The sequence below is a fragment of the Falco cherrug genome, chromosome 6 (assembly GCF_023634085.1).
Source record: "Falco cherrug isolate bFalChe1 chromosome 6, bFalChe1.pri, whole genome shotgun sequence".
Taxonomy (NCBI): Eukaryota; Metazoa; Chordata; class Aves; order Falconiformes; family Falconidae; genus Falco; species Falco cherrug.
In genome coordinates, this window is record NC_073702.1 from 56713929 (window position 1) to 56731394 (window position 17466).

At 38.0% G+C, this 17466-nt stretch overlaps 1 protein-coding gene across 6 annotated transcripts in view; it reads left to right on the forward strand.

Moving 5' to 3' along the window:
* The window catches only part of PTPRK (protein tyrosine phosphatase receptor type K), a 412555-nt gene that overhangs the window by 66274 nt on the left and 328815 nt on the right, over positions 1–17466 (forward strand). The gene's annotated exons all lie outside the window — the stretch shown is intronic.

Here is a 17466-nt window from a genome sequence, read left to right on the forward strand (position 1 = left end):
TAACACGGAGCTGCTGAGAGACCAAATTTGCTTTCATCACAGGACAAAGCACAAAAATACCTTCTGGAGAAGTGATAAACATCAATAAACACTTCTATAGTTCACAAAAAGTCTTAGAAATATTGTGTAGAACTCATTTGTTTGTCATAGGAGAACTTTCTTGCTCATTGCTATTTGTTAGCAGTAGGTCAATGTATCTTCACTTCTAGGCTGACTTGATACTAACCTTTTAATCAAAAGCTAATGCCAGCTGATAATATGCTCTAGAATGAGAGATTGCTGTTCTGGGTGCCCACATTTTGCTTGTAGGACAAAATAAACTCCAGGTATTATCTGTTTTGTAGTTTTGCATTTAATTTGCTGCTATTTAAAGAATAAATTATAGAAGGAAAATTACAGTTCTTAGCATACAGACAAAAAAGATGAAAGACAATTACAAGTGCTAGGAGTAGAGGAAAAAGTCAAATTGGAGAAAACTATAAGAGGGATGGATATGTTATCAAAGCTCTTTGACCCCCCTGTCAGCTCATGTATTATAGAGAGATTGTGAAACACTGTTAGAAAGTAATGGCTACTCCCTGGTGCTCACTTCCCTTCCAAATTTATGCTTTCCTTTCTCTGCTTAGTAAGCAAGAAGGAAGTGCTGAGTGCAGAGCAAGTTTGGTTTGAGTCCTTTAATGACCAGTCAGTTGCTTTGACTTACTGACCAGAAGAGTGGGTGGTGAAGGAGGAGGTGGTTATATTGATACTACTGTATGTAGTGAAGCTTCATGTTCTCACTTTCTTCCAGGAAGGTTTTATACTTGTGACATGATATCCAAGCATCCTGATCATCTAGAATATATAAAAAAAATTATGTGGTTCCATAAAAATATAAAAAATATTTGGTCCTGTTTTTCTGTCAATTTAAAGCTGACTATCTGCTGCTCTTTTCTCAGCTAGCAAATTGTGAAGCTGTAATAAATGACTGATGCATAGCTGAAAGTGTGGCAGTGACAATCATCACTGGAAATTTAATGTTCTGACGCTCCAGAAAACCTGATTAGTAACAGCAGTGGCCCAGCAAGGAGCTGTTGCAGTAGTTAAAGGCAGCAAACCTCATGATGTATCATAGGCTCAGAGACAAACTGTGAGTCAAAACTTTGGTTGTTTAGGAATTGTTAACCCATCCTATCTTAGAGCTTCCTCGGAAGCAGATAGTGCCTACCAATTTCCCAAGAGAGATTCTGAAGACAACTGAATCTGAAAGAATAACTTTTTTTTTTTAAGCACAGTGCTATGTTATTGTAGCTGGAAAACTGTGGTACAGGTAGTGCTTAATAAAAGCTGGAACTGTTCTGTTTTTTACTGTACTTGGTTTTCAAGAAAATAAAATGAAGTAGAAAGAATTAGAACAGTGTGCTTCAAATGGGGAAGGTGAAAATTTCCAAGCCTTTTACAGTAAAGCCCAAATAAGAGTAGTGCTATATCGCACCAAAGCAGTAGCTGCTCTTGTCTGATCACCAGCCCTTTATGTTACAGAGCAAGGGGAGCGAAACATTGAGCAGTGGCATTTGTCAGGGCTACAAAACGTGACTTATTGCCAGTGCCCTTGAGTGTATTCTGTTCTGTTGAGTATATAAGTGTTAAGTGTATTTGTAAATATTTCTATTAATTCTAATATTATATATTTGATTAACAAAAGCATAAATTTTACAGCTATTTGATACCCTGTTTATATTAGGAGGATATACAAAGGATTTCTTTCTGCAGAACAGTACTTGAAGACTTCTTAGTATAAATGAGTTGGCCTAAACTTGACTAAAGCTATTTATTACTTTTGTAGTTGGTATCTTTAGGCACTGAATGACTTCAGACTTGCTCCCTGAATTGGAAGTTTGATGTTTTACCATGATAATTTGTCATGAAGTAATTAGCAACAGCAATTCTAACTAGAAATATTCTTTATTGATTTTTTCCAAGTATTCATTCTCCTTGATTTGTATTGATGGTTTCTATAAAAATAACTCAATAACAAGTCTTTTTTTTTTCTTGGAGAAAAATAATAGTATAATATGTAATGCTTATTCACTGTTATCCTTCTTTTTCACATTTAATACTTAATTTTCCTTTTTTCCTTTCATCCTACCCATTTAAAGTAAGATGCTGTTGAGAAAGAGGGGCACCTCCCCTACCCATTCCCTTCTATTTTTAACAGCCTGAGTTGAAAAACTCAGCATTAACATGTGTGTAAATAGCCCTTGTATGCATAACTTCATGACTCAAAAAACCCAAAAAATCTGTGTTATAAAGTTCTTGTAAATTTAGCATCAGTCTGCACTTCTATATTACTACTGTATTTAATCCTCAGTAACAGCTAAAGTTTGCTTCATGTTTCTTGTACATATTTCAGGCACAGGTGATGAGAAGAGAGTGTGAGAGGGTTCTGTCCTAGGGCAGAACTGTGTCACTCCAGTGCTGCTCCTTGGCTTCTTACGCTTCTTGAACTGATCTTTTAACTTCTTCAATTCTTTACATCAGCAACAATATTCAGTGGTTCTTCCCATAGGCCAAGTAGTATATTTGTCCAGAATTCAGACTACTTTGTCAGCTAGTTGCTAAAAGATTAGAGCACTGATGTTTGCATCTTGTAGAAATGTAAAAGCATTTAATTTTAATGATTAAATAACAGTGTGAAGTGCCAGCTGGTAAGAGGTCTAAACTATAGGTATTCTGGCAGTTACCTCAGACTATGCTGCGTGATAATTCACTAATGAGTTTTGGATGTCAGTGGGGTGGCAGTTTTGGGGGCTTACATAGTCAGTGGCCAGCTGGAATAATTTATCTGTCACTACTTACTGTGTGGGCTTTGAAGATGATGATATCATTTGCAGTTCTTAAATGACAGGTTTTTTAATAGAGTTTTGTCTTCCCATTACTTTTATCATATTAATCTTGTCTGATGTAATATTTAAAAGTGCTTAAAAGTATAAATTGACAATAAGATTTTAAATTGCAACTTGTGTGGATTTAATAGAAACATTAGAAACTTAAGGTTTGGTTTTTTTGGTTGGTTTTTTTTTTTTTTTTTTCTTTCCCCTGGAAAGAGTACAAACTGAATACTGTTTTGAGGCTTTAAAAGAAGCAAAAATGAGTTCATCCTCCTTCTGTTTTTCAAGGTCTACAGCAACAATTATGAATTTCCTCTTCAGAGGAAAGAAAAATGAAACTGAAGCAATTAGTCTAGCATAAGAATTGGTAGCAGGAGGTTTAAAGGTGACCTGAAAATGTTGATTGAATAAACATAGTCTTAATTCATTTAGGGCTGTTTAATTTAAAACCAACTCAAATTAGATCCTCCTCTGCTTATTTTCTGAAATTGGAGTTGTGAATTTCTTGTTTGCTAGACCTAAAAGCAGCAAATTAATGTATCAAAGGTTGAAGACGTCCGCTTGATCCTGAGGGCAACAAAACACAGGATTTTGAACCTTCATCAGAGTAGCATTGATACTAAAACCTATTTGGCATGAGGTAAAATGTCCTTAGTTCCACTACTTGTTGTCTTCTATCTTACCTGTTTCTAATTGTATTTCAAAATTTCTAAAAAATGATTATTTTTGGTGGTACAGCATTAGTATATTCTTTTCTATTTCCTCTGTACAATATACGGATATAAAGATGATGGGATGAGGTGGGGGGAATTGTCTTGCCTTATCAACCTGCTGAAAGCTGCTTTTTCTAAAACGCGCTGTATCCTAGTAGTGCTATTCCTACTGTGGCAAAGGAGTTCTGAGGACTGGATGAAATCTGAGTTTTTAGTGGTTGTTATTTGCTGTTTAATTCAGAGTCAGTGAAGACTCTCTCTTTTGTTATTTTTGGTATTATTAATTGCGTAATTGAAAGTGAAAGGTAGTTACTTGTTTTGAATAATATTTGAGAACACTTGCCTTGCCTAATATTTTCTTTACAAAGTATGGCAGTGGAGTATGAGCCTTTCTTTAACTGAATGCTGAAGGGATTAAAATGTTTTCTGGAAGTCAGTTGTCTTAATTTTGTGTTTCCTGTTAACTAGTATTTTTTTTTATTTCTAACATTTTTCTTCTTTGATATTTTCTAGTTTATGGATTGAATATAGTAGTATTGAGTGGTTTGAAGTAGATAGATTAGGAGGGAGGTAGCAAAATATGTCTGTTAATGAAGTTTCAGATTTTATTACTACTGCTGTTGATGTATGTACGAAAACCAAGCCACAGCAGTTTTGAAAATGAAATTTCTTGCATTAGCTTGTGACTGCCTTGGGTTGAAGCCTGCCTTCTGTGAGGCTGCCACTCACCTTATCTGCATGTAGATGTGCTGGGAATCCAGCCGGCTTCTGCACTGCCTCCTTGCACCAAGGGCCGCTCTAGCTGGCACGCAGGCAATTTGGAAGTATCCTGAATTAGTGAGGCAGAGAAAAACTTGGTTTCTGATTGGTATGTTATCCTCTTCTAGTGAGATGCCTCTGAGAAACAGCAATGCAACAAAGCTGGCGGTGAGAAAAAATTGAGGTTTGATACCAAAACAGATATGGGTACAATAAGTCAGATGAGCTTTCAGTCTCTGTGACTATTTTAGCAAATGCGTATTCAAAGTGAACAAATGGCAGAGCAGTATGACTCAGCAGTGGCAGCTGGGGTAGAGATGCCATCTGTAGTCTGAAATGACACTCCATAGTAGTGTGGAGTTGCATGACAGCAAACTACATGTAAGGTAGGTAGGCCCAGAGTGATACGTAATATTGAGGCTGTGGAGTAGCAGCACTCAAGAGCAGATGTCCAGAGCGTATGAGTGATCCCTGGGTAGGTCCAATATTGCTGCTGTGTAGACTATTATTGTGATTTTTTTGGGCTTGCGTGAAGGGTGTTGCATCCAGTTTTATCAGATGGCCATGGTAAGTCAGAGACCTACTGAGAGTGATGCTGAGAGAGAACAGATGTGGATTGTTTTGGTAGAGCTCTTTTTTGGAAACGCTCTGCTATCGAGTCGCAAAAGCATTACCAGAGATGGAAAATATGCCAGCTGCAGTAAGAGTCTGCTGTAATTGCCAGTTTGCAATTCCTGGTTCCCTCAGGATTAGAAAAGGATTGAGATTAGGTACCCAGGCAGCTGTCATCAGCATCATAGGTGTTACAACACATGTCTTCCTGAGTAACCATTGCATGTGATGCAGGCCTGCTTTCCTGAAGATGGCTAAAAACCTGCTTGCCCATGGGAAGCAGTGGACAAATTCCTTGTTCTTTGTTTTACTTTGCTTGTGTGTGCAGCTTTTTCTTTACTAATTGAATTGCTCTTATCTCAACCCTTGAGTTTTACATTCCTTTCTGATTCTCCTCCCCATGCCTCTGGCTGAGGGGTCAGTGAGTTAGTGGCTGTGTGGTACTTAGTTACTGACTGGGGTTAAACCGTGACATACATGTATATAATACAAATTGAGACATTCAGAACAAAGCCAGTACTAAAAACTAGTTCTGTCTTGTTGGCTACTCCATGAGATGGGTTGTTAAGGGTACCTTGCAGCAAATTCTGAGCAGTGATTTAGTTTTACGAAATATAACTGATCCTTATCCTGATTTGAAGGTGATTATTTCTGTTGCCAGAAGGTGATTGCTCGGTGTAGTGAGGGCTGTGGACAAGCAAGAAGTTGAGCTAATGAGATCAAAATGGTGTTGATACAGCCCAACTTCCCCCTGCTCCTATGCAGCATAGATTCCTCCCTGGATCACAAAAATGAAGACTGTCTCTCAGAGCTTGCATATGTAATGCTGTGTCTGCCAGCTTAACTCTAGGAGGAACTAATTTGTACTGGAAGATGAAGAGTGTTTTCCATATAACTGGACTATACAAGGAAGAAGACAAAGGTGTCGTGGTCCTTGGGTGCCACAGTCACTGCTAGGCAGAAGACCTCACTTGCTATCCAAGGACAGACTGATTACTGTTGAATTGTGCCTTCCCTGAAATCTGATATGTGAGCATTAAATGAATGTAAACATTACAAGGATTTGTCTTGTATGAGAAGGTGCTGACAATGTCTCTCCCTTGTCTTTGCCTAGTGAAAAACATGTGCTGGCAAAGTTGGTCTTTTCTGGTTCCCTTTGCTCTGTAGCTGGTAGGAGATGCAAGCAGCACAAGACTACAGAATAATGCTATTGTGCTGCGGGCATTTCGGGCGAGCGGGAGTCAGATTCAAATACTCACAGAGTTCAAGATCTGATCCGTTTATTGTACAAACCAGGTAGACTTTTATAAGGCATTCTATAAGCGTGCAATAATGTGGTTGGCTATTTTACAAGCGTATAATAATATGATTGGTTAACAATTGTTTACTGGGAAGATTTCTGTTTCTGCTTGTTCTGGCACGTAGGCTCCTTTCTGCGGTTTCCCAGCTCCTCTTATCACGTCCCGTTGGCCTTGGTTTTGAGCAAACATCTGCAATTTGCTCCTTTTTCTTCATCCCACTGTTCTGGCCGTAACCTCGTCTTATTTCTTCAGTATTTTTCCACTTGCTTCAGAGTTCAGTATAATCATTCAATACAGCAAGAGCCCCAACACTATTGGCCTTTCAACTTGGCTCTGAGTTTTGAGATAGACTAGCACTTCTCCGTGCTCAACCTCAGAGATGGTATCACGGCACCTATAAATAAATTCTCTCTTTAAAGAACAAGTTGTAGTTTGCTAGCTACCTGCAACACTTGTGCCTTTGCCAGACTGGCCATTCTTATTCTAAGTAGGTGGTGTTGGCAACTTAGATGAGTGGGGTAGTGTGTGATTTTTTTTCTATTTTTTTTTTTTTCATTGGAGACCTATGGGCAGCCAAAAGCAGAAACCCAGCCAATCAAATGGTTTGCTTGCCCATGCTCAGTACTCCATGTTTTCTCATTTTCCTCTGCACACATCTGCCTTACTTCTTTATTCTAGCAATGAACTCATGATCTCATTTTTTTGGTACTTGTTTGACCCCTCAATCCCCTCCCCCCTTAACGCTCTGGGTTGTTTTAACCAGCTAAACCAGAGGAAACCAAATCCAACAGCAACAAAGGAATATGTTTCTGCCAGTTGCTGCCATGAGTTCTGTTGAGTTGAATTGGCTGGCTTTCCAGAAATGGGCATAAACAGTGAATGGTTACAAAAATAAGTTTGTTCTGTGAAAATGGAGAGAGAGGAAGTAAAAGTGGAAGGCAGCCAAAGCGATGGGCTGTAAGAGAGTCTTTTCAGCAGTACTGTGAATAGATAACAGTGGGAGAAGACTGATTTGTCAAGGGCAGAGAGGAGACACCAAAATGATTGGGTTAAGGGGAGATGAAAGCTGGGAAAGACTTGCAGAGAAAGTGTGTCTCGGAAGGTTTTTAGTTACCCTTCAAAAATCAGGCAGAGTTGTAGTGAAGGACACAAGAAGAGGCTTGAATGCGAATGTGAATGATGGATGATGGTGTCTGTAATACTTGAAAAGAGGTGCTGACCTGAGATCAAGATTGGAGTGAAAAAGTAAAAGGGTTATTGTAACTGGGTTGAGCTGTTCATGATAGCCAGACATCAGAAAGGTAGGCTGACGCTCAGTTTAGGCAGAATTGACACCACTTTAGATCACTGGTGTGATGGAGTAAACCCTGCAGAGAAAATATCTGCAAATGCATTTGTAGGTAAGGATACCCAGAGAAGTGATGCAGATGAGATGACCTGGAGTCCCATCTTTGTGCCTTTTTAAGTGTATGCAAATATTAACAATTACAGGGATCAAAAGAGGACAGAACCTCGCTGTGCCAGTTGGTGACATGAATTTGTGCTTGAACTTAAACCAGCAATTCTCAATAGTATATACCTGTTACTTCTTGTTCCTTATGAAATTGTGATTGCCTACTGGTGTGGGTGATATGAACAAAACATTTCTTTTTTTCCACTGTCTCAGACTTTTGTGGGGTGGACTATGATATGGCAAAAAATAGGAGGGGGCAGGGGAGTGCTTTTGGTCACACCTTGAGGCTGTTATTTTATTACAAATTACATATACCCCCCTGGTACTACCGTGTTTCAGTTCAAAATCAGCAAAATTTTATTATGCTTGTTGCTTTATTCATTGCATCCAGATTATGTGTGTGTTATTAAATATTGATTAAATATTTATTTAATTAAATTTAATTAATTTAATTAAATATTGATTTAAATATTAAATATTGATTTTTATATTGTATTAAACATATTTATGTTTGGGGGGGGGCTCTTGGTATTTATGAAGTATTTTCTTCTGACTGTATTGCTCTGCATTGTATTTTGTATTTTAATTTCAAAATGTTAACTTGGTAGCATAGAGCCAATTCTTAGCTTTTTTTTTTTGCTATCGTACAGAAAAAAAACCCAAAATGGCCAGAGAAGGATGCTTCTTTTGTGGAGGGGTTGGGATTGATTTTTGTGTGTGTCTCACATTGCCCACTGAAAAAAAATAATCACATTTATTCTCCTGGTTTTAAAAACCGAAACAACCTCCAAATACAAAACTTTAGATGTTTTCATTGTCAGATGAGATATACTACGAATTTTAATTTAGCTGATATTCTTTAGAAGCTTATCCTGCTGCCATCTCTTTCCTTTCGCTAGCACACTGCCCCTTTTCAGGTAATGGCATACCAAAAAGTGAGTACTTTGTCATATACACGTGTTTGTGTCTACACTAGCAAAGGTTGACTGAAAAGGTGTTGTGGAAACATGTGCATGTAATATTTGCACAAGTTCTAGTTGCATGTGTAAATGCCTTGAAAAAGAGAAGCTAGTATAAGAGCAAAGTTTAAGACTTCCCTGCCTCCCACCCCAGGAATGGGGAGTACCGAACACACTTTAGTCCTCTGAAGAGTGAATCATAAAATGCATCTCTTCCAGAGTCTAGTTTGATTGCAGCCTCAGTTGCTAAGTTTTCAAGTGCTGTGTAAGGAAAAAAAAATTACTAGGGGGTTTATACATATGTGGTTGACAATTGCTGAGAAAACCACTGCATGCATAACTTTTATCACATCAGGAGTACATCTGCATTGTTAACTTATTCTCAGAGCTCTGCATTTCCTCGCAGAGACCCGCATGCGCTTCCCTGGTCAATACTTGGACTAATGGAGCCCATTGGTGATTGCATATGGTAGGAGAGAGTAGAGCAATGGGGAGTTACCAGCCCAAACCTTCCCATATTTGGCTACTTATAACAGTGCATATTCAGGATGTGATGTCTTGAGGCTCTTTCACTACTGATTTGCATTGTAGTCCTCCTTTTAGTGTATCTTGTTCTCTTCCATTCAAAATAATATCCATCCCTTTCCCTACTTAATTCTTAGTGTCCAGTTTTTAGCCTCCGAGATAGCTTAGCCTCATAATTACATCAAATAGTTATGGCTTTATTTTGTTGTACATCTTATGTGTTTACTTCTTATTTGATACAGTGTGACGGTCCAAAGACTGATAAGAGCTCAGTATCTTTTCTCCCAATGCCCTGATTTTATTCTTTCTTCTAGTCATTGGCAAGTCTGTAGGTATGCTTCGCCAAAATACTGTCTTAGCAGCAAGTAGCCACATGAGCCAAAGGTGCGCAGTTAGTATTTCTCAGCAGATACCAGTGATTCCGTCCAGACCCCACCCCCACATATCTGTAGCAGCCATAGCATCCTGTGGCAAGGAGTCCCACAACCAAACGCTGTGGTGTTTAATTTGATCATGATACCCCATTGCCTCATTTGAAGGCCCATAATGTTTTCACAGACAAAAAAGTGATTAATATCTATTCTTCTCTTCATGTTGCTAAGGATGCAGCTGTCCTATTTCCTATGTCATCTCTGGCTGGAAATTCCTAGTCTGTTCAGTTATATTTATTACTTTAAGCATCCTATGATCATCTTTATTGGATGTTCTCTAAGCCTTTTTAATTTATGCTATAACCATTAGGAGGTGGAAAACCAGAACAGCACATAGTGTCTGGATGTGGCTTATAATGTTGCAAAGAAATGTTGACTATTCTTTTCTAATTTTTTTTCCTTGTAACTCTAACTTTTGAATTACCTTCTAACTGCTGTTTAGCATCAAGCTGATGTTTTCATGAAAATATCCAATTCTGTCTTAAAATCTTCAGTCTAAATGGTCAATATCTGCAAAGGCTTATTGGCACCCTATCAGTGTCTACTCGGAACAGTTTTCAGCTATAGTTTTTCCTGTACTTGATTTCTGTGAAATGTATAACATCAAGGGATGCATTTTTGCTTGTGTGCTGAAACTGTAAAGATTGTAGGAATTGTGTTTCTCTGTTCTCCATAGTGTGCTTTGGGCAGCATGCCTTCAGGAGACGGACCAGGTGGTTGGCTCCAAAATGCTACAACTTCATTGCACAGTCTGAAGTAGGATTCATCTGACCTTCAGGCTTATCTATTGCATCATTTCACAAAGCCATCTCAAATAAAGAAATACTCTCACTAAGAAGTGGAGGGATTAAATACAACTTGAATCTGCTTGAAAAATACTATAATACACCTAAGTATTCTTGCAGTAGTTACTTCTATTGAAAGTAAAGTGCAGATTTGCAGATAAAAATAAGAGTTTCAAGTCCTTGAGCTCAGTTCCCTGAGGACTCGGGAAATAACATTTCCTCTGTTTGTTAAATTGTAGTAGAAATAGAATTCTGATTGTAAATATTTCTACCCTAAAATAGTGATTTCTTGCTACAGCTTTACATGGCTATTGCACTTAGTCTGGAGAGGGTATTTTTATGGCACAAATAAAGCTGTTTGATGCCATATCAGTAAGCTTTGCCCAAAATGATGTGATGACTTGTTTTGTTGTTTGTTCATCAGAGGTCTTGTTGAGGACTTAATTGTGGATGAGAGAAGAGACACATTATATGTTTATATGCACAATTTATATGTTAAATCATTTCAACTGTAAGCAGTGATTTACCTGCAAGATGTGAAGGGAGTTGTTAGCGTCTTCTTTTTATGTGTGTGCGCTCTGAGTGTGTTAAATAGCTCTGCTGTCAGATGGCTCTTTCCTAATGAAATCTATCTAAAATATTTTCCTGATATTCTATGAAATATTTTGATAAATCTTACTGTGCTGAAGAATGAAGTAGAAACCAATACAAAGAATAGCATGTGAAATGAATCATCTGTTTAACGTTCATTTGATTCTATGGAGCACCTTTAACTAAAGGCTTAGATTTGTAAGACTAAAGAGGAAAGGTAAGACATATCAGAAAGACAGATCTCTCTTTCTGTGTGTTTGCAGCTCTCCGTTTATTGTATATGAAAACTTTTCATATTATTCTGGTTTTTATCTCAGCTTTTCCTCTGATACTTTATAGTCCGTGTTTACGCATGATATTGCAGAGGGCAATGTTATACTTGCCTGTGTGATTGAATAGAAGGTGAGCTTCATTTTGATAACAGAAAATATGAAGTATTTCATACTGAAATGCTCTGAAAAAGTTTGAGATGATATCTGAATATGAGGTTGGGCAAGACTGAGAACCTAGGGGAGGACAGGCTAGTCAGTCTAACTTTGGTCTTGGGAAGGTAGTAGCTCATCCTTGAAACCATTTCCAGGCACATAAAGGACAGCAGCAAGTATCATCTGCCTAGATATCAGTAAGACTTTTGACACTGTCTCCCACACAATGAGGGTCCCTCTCTGAACATCAGGGAACACTTGTTTTTGGTGTGTATGGTTTTTTTGTTTTGTTTTTGTTGTGTTTTTTTTTTTTTTTTTTTTAAACTGTGCAAATGGCTGAGCATTGGTGCAGGTTGCCCAGGGAGGTTGTGGAGTCTCCGTCCTTGGAGATACTTGAAACTGTCTGGACATGGTTCTGGGCAACCATCTGTAGATAGCCCTGCTTGAACAGAGGGGCTGGAGCAGATGACCTCCAGAGGTCCCTTCCAAACTCAACTGTTCTCTGATTCTGTAGATTGTGGGCCAGTACATCTGAAATCTGTTGTTTGTTGGTCTGTATCTCGGCAGGTCTTTAAGTTGGGGAGCTTTGTTGTCTCCTATGGGTACAGAAACCTTCACTGAGTTTTCAAAATACATTTACATTGTTCTTCTTTCTGGCCTTCCTTTCATGAGTTTTTCTAGATTGCATGAAATGATATGACAGTTATTAAAATGCTTGTGACTCTTTTCTTAGTATAAAATAAGAAACTAGAGCAGTAGCTGCACTTCTGATACAAAAGGATTTGGCTTGTAGTTCATCAGTGCCTGTATGTGTGAAGATATATTTTTGTTCTCGATACTGCATGTTACCGCTCTCATTCATGTGCCAGAGTTGTGTATTCACCAGCAGCTTAATTCATATACCTTGATGTCAATGCTTGAAAGAACTCTTCTGAGAAGTTCTTGTCATCCTCTGGTGACTCTGGATTTATACCATGACTGAACTCTTCAATCATCTCTCCACCTTCTTGGACTTATCTCTTTCTGTGGCTTCAAAAATGACCTTTTGTAACAGCTTCTGTCATTTTTCAACATCACAGCTTTTCCCATTTCCTTGCATTTAATTTGATCTTCCTTTTTGCATGACCATTTAAAATTTTATGCACAGTCTTAAGCTCACCTCCCCCTAGGAAATCCTCAGCTTTCATGTTGGCCGTATTCCTCTTTGGCCCCCTGTTCCTTGAGCTCCTTTTATAGTTTAGTCTGTAACTTACACACTCTTCCCTCATTTCCTTATTTGTTTGTCCAGCTTTTGAGGTGGTAACTTGCAATAATTTATTGTCCTCAAATGAGACTCCTTTTAATTTTTTAATGGCTGCTCCTACTGTGCAGCTGGAAACTCTCACTTTCATCTGCTGAACAAAATTGATACCTGATATTGAGAGATGGTTTTCAGAACAGACTTTGAATACCTGTCCTGGTTTTGGTGGGAATAGAGTTCATTTTCTTCCTAGTAGCAGGTGCAATGCTGTGTTCTGGATTTAGTATGGGAATAATGTTGATACTAAACTGATGTTGTAGTTGTTGCAAAGTAGTACTTACCCTAAGTCAAGGACATTTCGGTTTCCCATGCTCTGCCAGCGAGCAAGTGCACAAGAAGTCGGGAGGGAGCAGAACCAGGGCAGCTGACCCCAACTAGCCAAAGGGATATTCCATACCATGGAAGGTCATGCCAACTGTATATAAACTGGGGGAAGTTGGCTGGGAGCTACTGATGGTGCTTCAGGATCTGGCTGGGCATTGGTAAGCAGTTGTATTGTGCACCTCTTGTCTTTTTTCTTTTTTTTTTCTCTCCTGTCTCTTCTTAGTTACAATTGTTATTATTATTGTTATTGTCGTTATATTTCAATTATTAAACTGTTATCTCAACCCATGAGTTGGACCTTCTTTCCTGTTCTGCTCCCCATCCACTGGGGGTGGGGCTGGGTAGTGAGCGAGTGGCTGTGTGGTACTTCAGTTGCTGGCTGGTGTTAAACCCTGACAATAACCTGTTTTTCCCAGTCATCTCGTTTTATGGTTAAACTGTCAAAGTTGTAGTAGGGTGGCTAGTGTAGTTGTTAGGCCTCTTTTTGTGGTTGAATGGCTGATGTGATTAGTAGAGATAAAAGTTTAGCCGTAAACTTTTTTCTTCCAAGTCCTTGTTTCAGCTTTTTTTTTCCTCTTTTTTTTTTTTTTTTTTTTTTCTTCTCCTTTTGGAGAGTAGGTTACACAATAACCTAGCATTCTGAAACTATAGAAAATTTAGTGATTTAATGTAATGGTTGTAGGGCTGTCTTCATTCAGCACTCCTACTGAGTTTAATCGCATTCTTATCCATTAACTTTTAACAGCATATTGTAAGAACATCTAGGAGAAATGCCAGTGATTGTGGTATCTACATAAGAATTTCTATAAATAAGCACTATCAGTGTCTTGGAAAAAGGTGTTTTCAGAAGCTGTGTTGTAGGACCACATATCCATAAATAATCAAAGTGATTAATTCTGGAGCTCTCAATTGTGTCCTTGAAATCATAGAATGTGCTTGCTAGTGTTTTCGTTTAGTCATGAAAATATTTATTAATCTCAGGTACATGATTCTACCTGTCACCACCACCTCCCCCCCCCCCCCCCCCTTATTGGTATTCAAACGGTGTAACGCCTTGTCACCAGTGCAATTGGTCAGAAGTCTGCTCAGTGCACCAGAAGAATACTAAAGTTTGCAGCCTATGAGCTGAAATATGAAATAGCTTTTGGTGTTTTGTGGATGTTGCCGCTGGTGTATTGATGAAGGTCTGTCCAGAATTTCACAAAACTGCTGAATCTCTTAATGATTTCAGAAATATCTTGTGAACTGAAATGGAATTTGCCTTGGTAGCTTCAGTTATAAAAAGTAATCTGCATATACAGGGGGCAGTTTACTCTCTATGCTTTGCCCATGCCAAGGAAGGATGAAGAATCTGTGAAAAAGGCATTCAGCAACCGTGACTCTTCACAGCTACCTGTTGTCACCTCTCCAGTAAAGAAGAGAAAACCTCCCTTTCCCTGGAGAACGGGAGGAAATGTAAGGACACTTTTGTTTAGATTTTGCTTAGTTTGGAAACTGGAAGACAGTGTAATAGAGAATGATCTCCTCCTTTCATCTCTTTCCTTCTTCCATCCTGTTCACTGCTGGTAAAGCACGGAAAGGTCTCCTGTTGCCCACCAATACAAAGCTTTATGAAATCAGAGATGAAGAAGCCTTTTCCAGGCCTGGTATAGAGGGAATGAACCTAATTTAGTAGAAGAAATCTAATAAATGGCATGGCCAGGTAGACCACATCTAATTGTGCATATTTATGCTCTCACAAAATCTGGCATTAGGATAAATGCTGAGATTAAAAGCAAGGTCTTTCCCTGAAGATTGCAGGAAAGCATGTCCACATGAGGCTTCCTGCATTCTTGGTAACTTATACCTAATATTTTTCAAGTTTCCATCTTCCCATTCTAAAATAAGCTACTATGTTTTATTAATAAGAAATATGGAACACAGATACAAAATGGAAAAAAAAACCCAAACAGTATAGATTGGACTTGATTATGACCTGTTCAGTTTCTTGGATATGGTACTACTGTATGGCTATTGAGGGGTGGGATTGGTTTTTAATGCCAGGGTGATCTATAGCATGTAGTGATTTAGGAGCAGTTTTGTCCACTTCCTTTTCAGAAAAGTTTATATTTATAGGTATGTTTAGATTATTTGACTGTTCTAACAGTACCAACAAAAGACCTACAATGAAAATAATGCTAATTTAGGAGTAATCAGGCATATTTCCTATTAAATTGTTGGTGTTTTCACTCCATTGGTGCTTTTGGATGAGGCTTGGAGTTCCATGTAAGTTAATAAGCTAAGAGGATGATTAAAACATACTGATAGAGGGAACAAGGCTAGAAATTTTTTAATAGGTGTTTGGAGGTAATTGAATTTGCTTGGCTTTTATATTGCTCTTAACTATAATCAGTTGTGTTTCGTGTAATGAATTCTAGTACTACAAAATAAGATACCACTGCAAAAAAAGATAAATATTCTTAGTATGCTTTCTCCCTGTAGTGAAGGACAATCTGTCATTTTCCTAAGTGCTGCTGTTTTCATGGTTATGTTTTTAAAATTAAACAGTGCCTCTGACTTTTTGCTTTTCTAGATTCCATAGGTTAATTAAGGTTATTTCAGAGTTAAATTTCAGTAGGCAATACTGAACATAAGCATTTTAACATAAGTCATTAAAATTTATTCTCAAACTGCATTGATAGCAGTTCATAGTATATTCTTAATAGGTATCTGAATGCTCTGCAATCAATGTGTGTTAAAGTGCTCGTAACAGGAATAACGTAGTGCCTGTGGAAGATAAAAACATCCTGTGCTTCGAGGCATGCTGTGATAGAAACAGATAAATTAATGCAGTAGGTGGGTGATTTTACAAGCAGAACCTGTTCCTGGATATATGACTGACAAGAGACCTGCTGTAGCACCTTTATACTCTTCAAGCTTTGAATTCACCAATCAACATGAGGAGAAAAATTAAATTTTCACAGGACTTTTACCTGACATCCCAGACAAACATAATTTTGTACTGGGTTCCTACCATGGAGCTATCTACTTTGATAGATTTAGAGCTAGTCATTATGCTTTTACAGCAGGTGGTGCAGCAAAATAAAAGCATGCTGTTGAATAAAAGGAGCAGATTGTTCCGACTAGTCATTTGAGCTGGATGAGAAAATTGTATTTCATTTCTGGTGTGACACCTTCATAAATATGAGCCCCAGAGAAACCATTGGTAATGGAGCCCTGTGTAAGGGGAAAGTTGTGATGACAGAAGTTTGTTGTGTGCCTGTAGTACAACTCTCATGCTAGACTTGATTTTTTTTTTTTTTCCTCCTGTATTTGTCGTCTGCTCGTTCTTAGTGGATGAATTTCTGGGCTTATAACCAGATCCTTAAAAGGGAGGAGCATGAAATTTAGGATGTTACTAGTGTGTTTTGCATTTTGTATAACTCCAGAAGTAGTCAGGTGCAAGAACAGATCTGGGAAATGAACTGTAAAGTTGTGTTCTTTCAACTGTCCTTCTATACATGCCGCTCTGTGGCTGAAAAAAATCCTTTGCAATGCTGACAGGTTATAGAAATAGAATTCGGGAATGAGAACACTTGTAAAATAAATTTGTTTCAGAAACCTAATCAGGTACTGCAGTTTCCCTTCTCTCTACCTCTGCTCCAAACCCAGAAGATGCAGATCTTTCACTGCTTTCCCTTATTGGTTTCTGAAACTTAGTGCCAGATTTTGGTAAGAATGTACTTGGGAGTTCTGTAGGATAGATATTGTAACTATAGGAGACTTAAAAGTGCGTGCCTTGTTCCTATTGTTGCATATAATTTGTTATACTATTTTTTTCTTTATTTTTAATTATGTAGAAAGTGTGACGTAAGAGAAAGAAATAGATTCTTTGTTGCATTTAGAAAAGTGAATGCCAGCTGTTCCCTTCTCATACCCCTGATGTTGTCTTTTTGTAAAGATGGTATAAGGCATGGCCAGTAAATATGTGTTATTCTTCATCAGCTAGTTTTATCAATAGGTATTTAATTTTTTGCAATTTAGTAGTTTTCTGAACATTTTAAATTGTTTTTTTACTGTCATTTTTCTGAGTGTGTTTTAAGGGGCACTGGAGTTACTGAGGTCTAATAAAATTGACATACAGAATTTTTAGGTGATATGTGGAAAGTGTCTTTTATCAGGAAGTCAGTAGATCTCCAGTATCACATCCCTATAATGCCATTCATAATAAATGTTATGGATATCCTAAATTTCATGTAATATTTGTGTGCAATTGACAGTTTCCATTCTAAACGGTAAAAGTGGCATGATCTCTAGGAAGTATAGTGAGAGCACTGGTTATAATAATTGTAATGATTAAAGATAATTAGTTCAAACTCTGAATCAGTTTTCCTTTCTGTCCTGAGCTGATGAGCTGGGAGGCCACCCCAAAGTTGTAG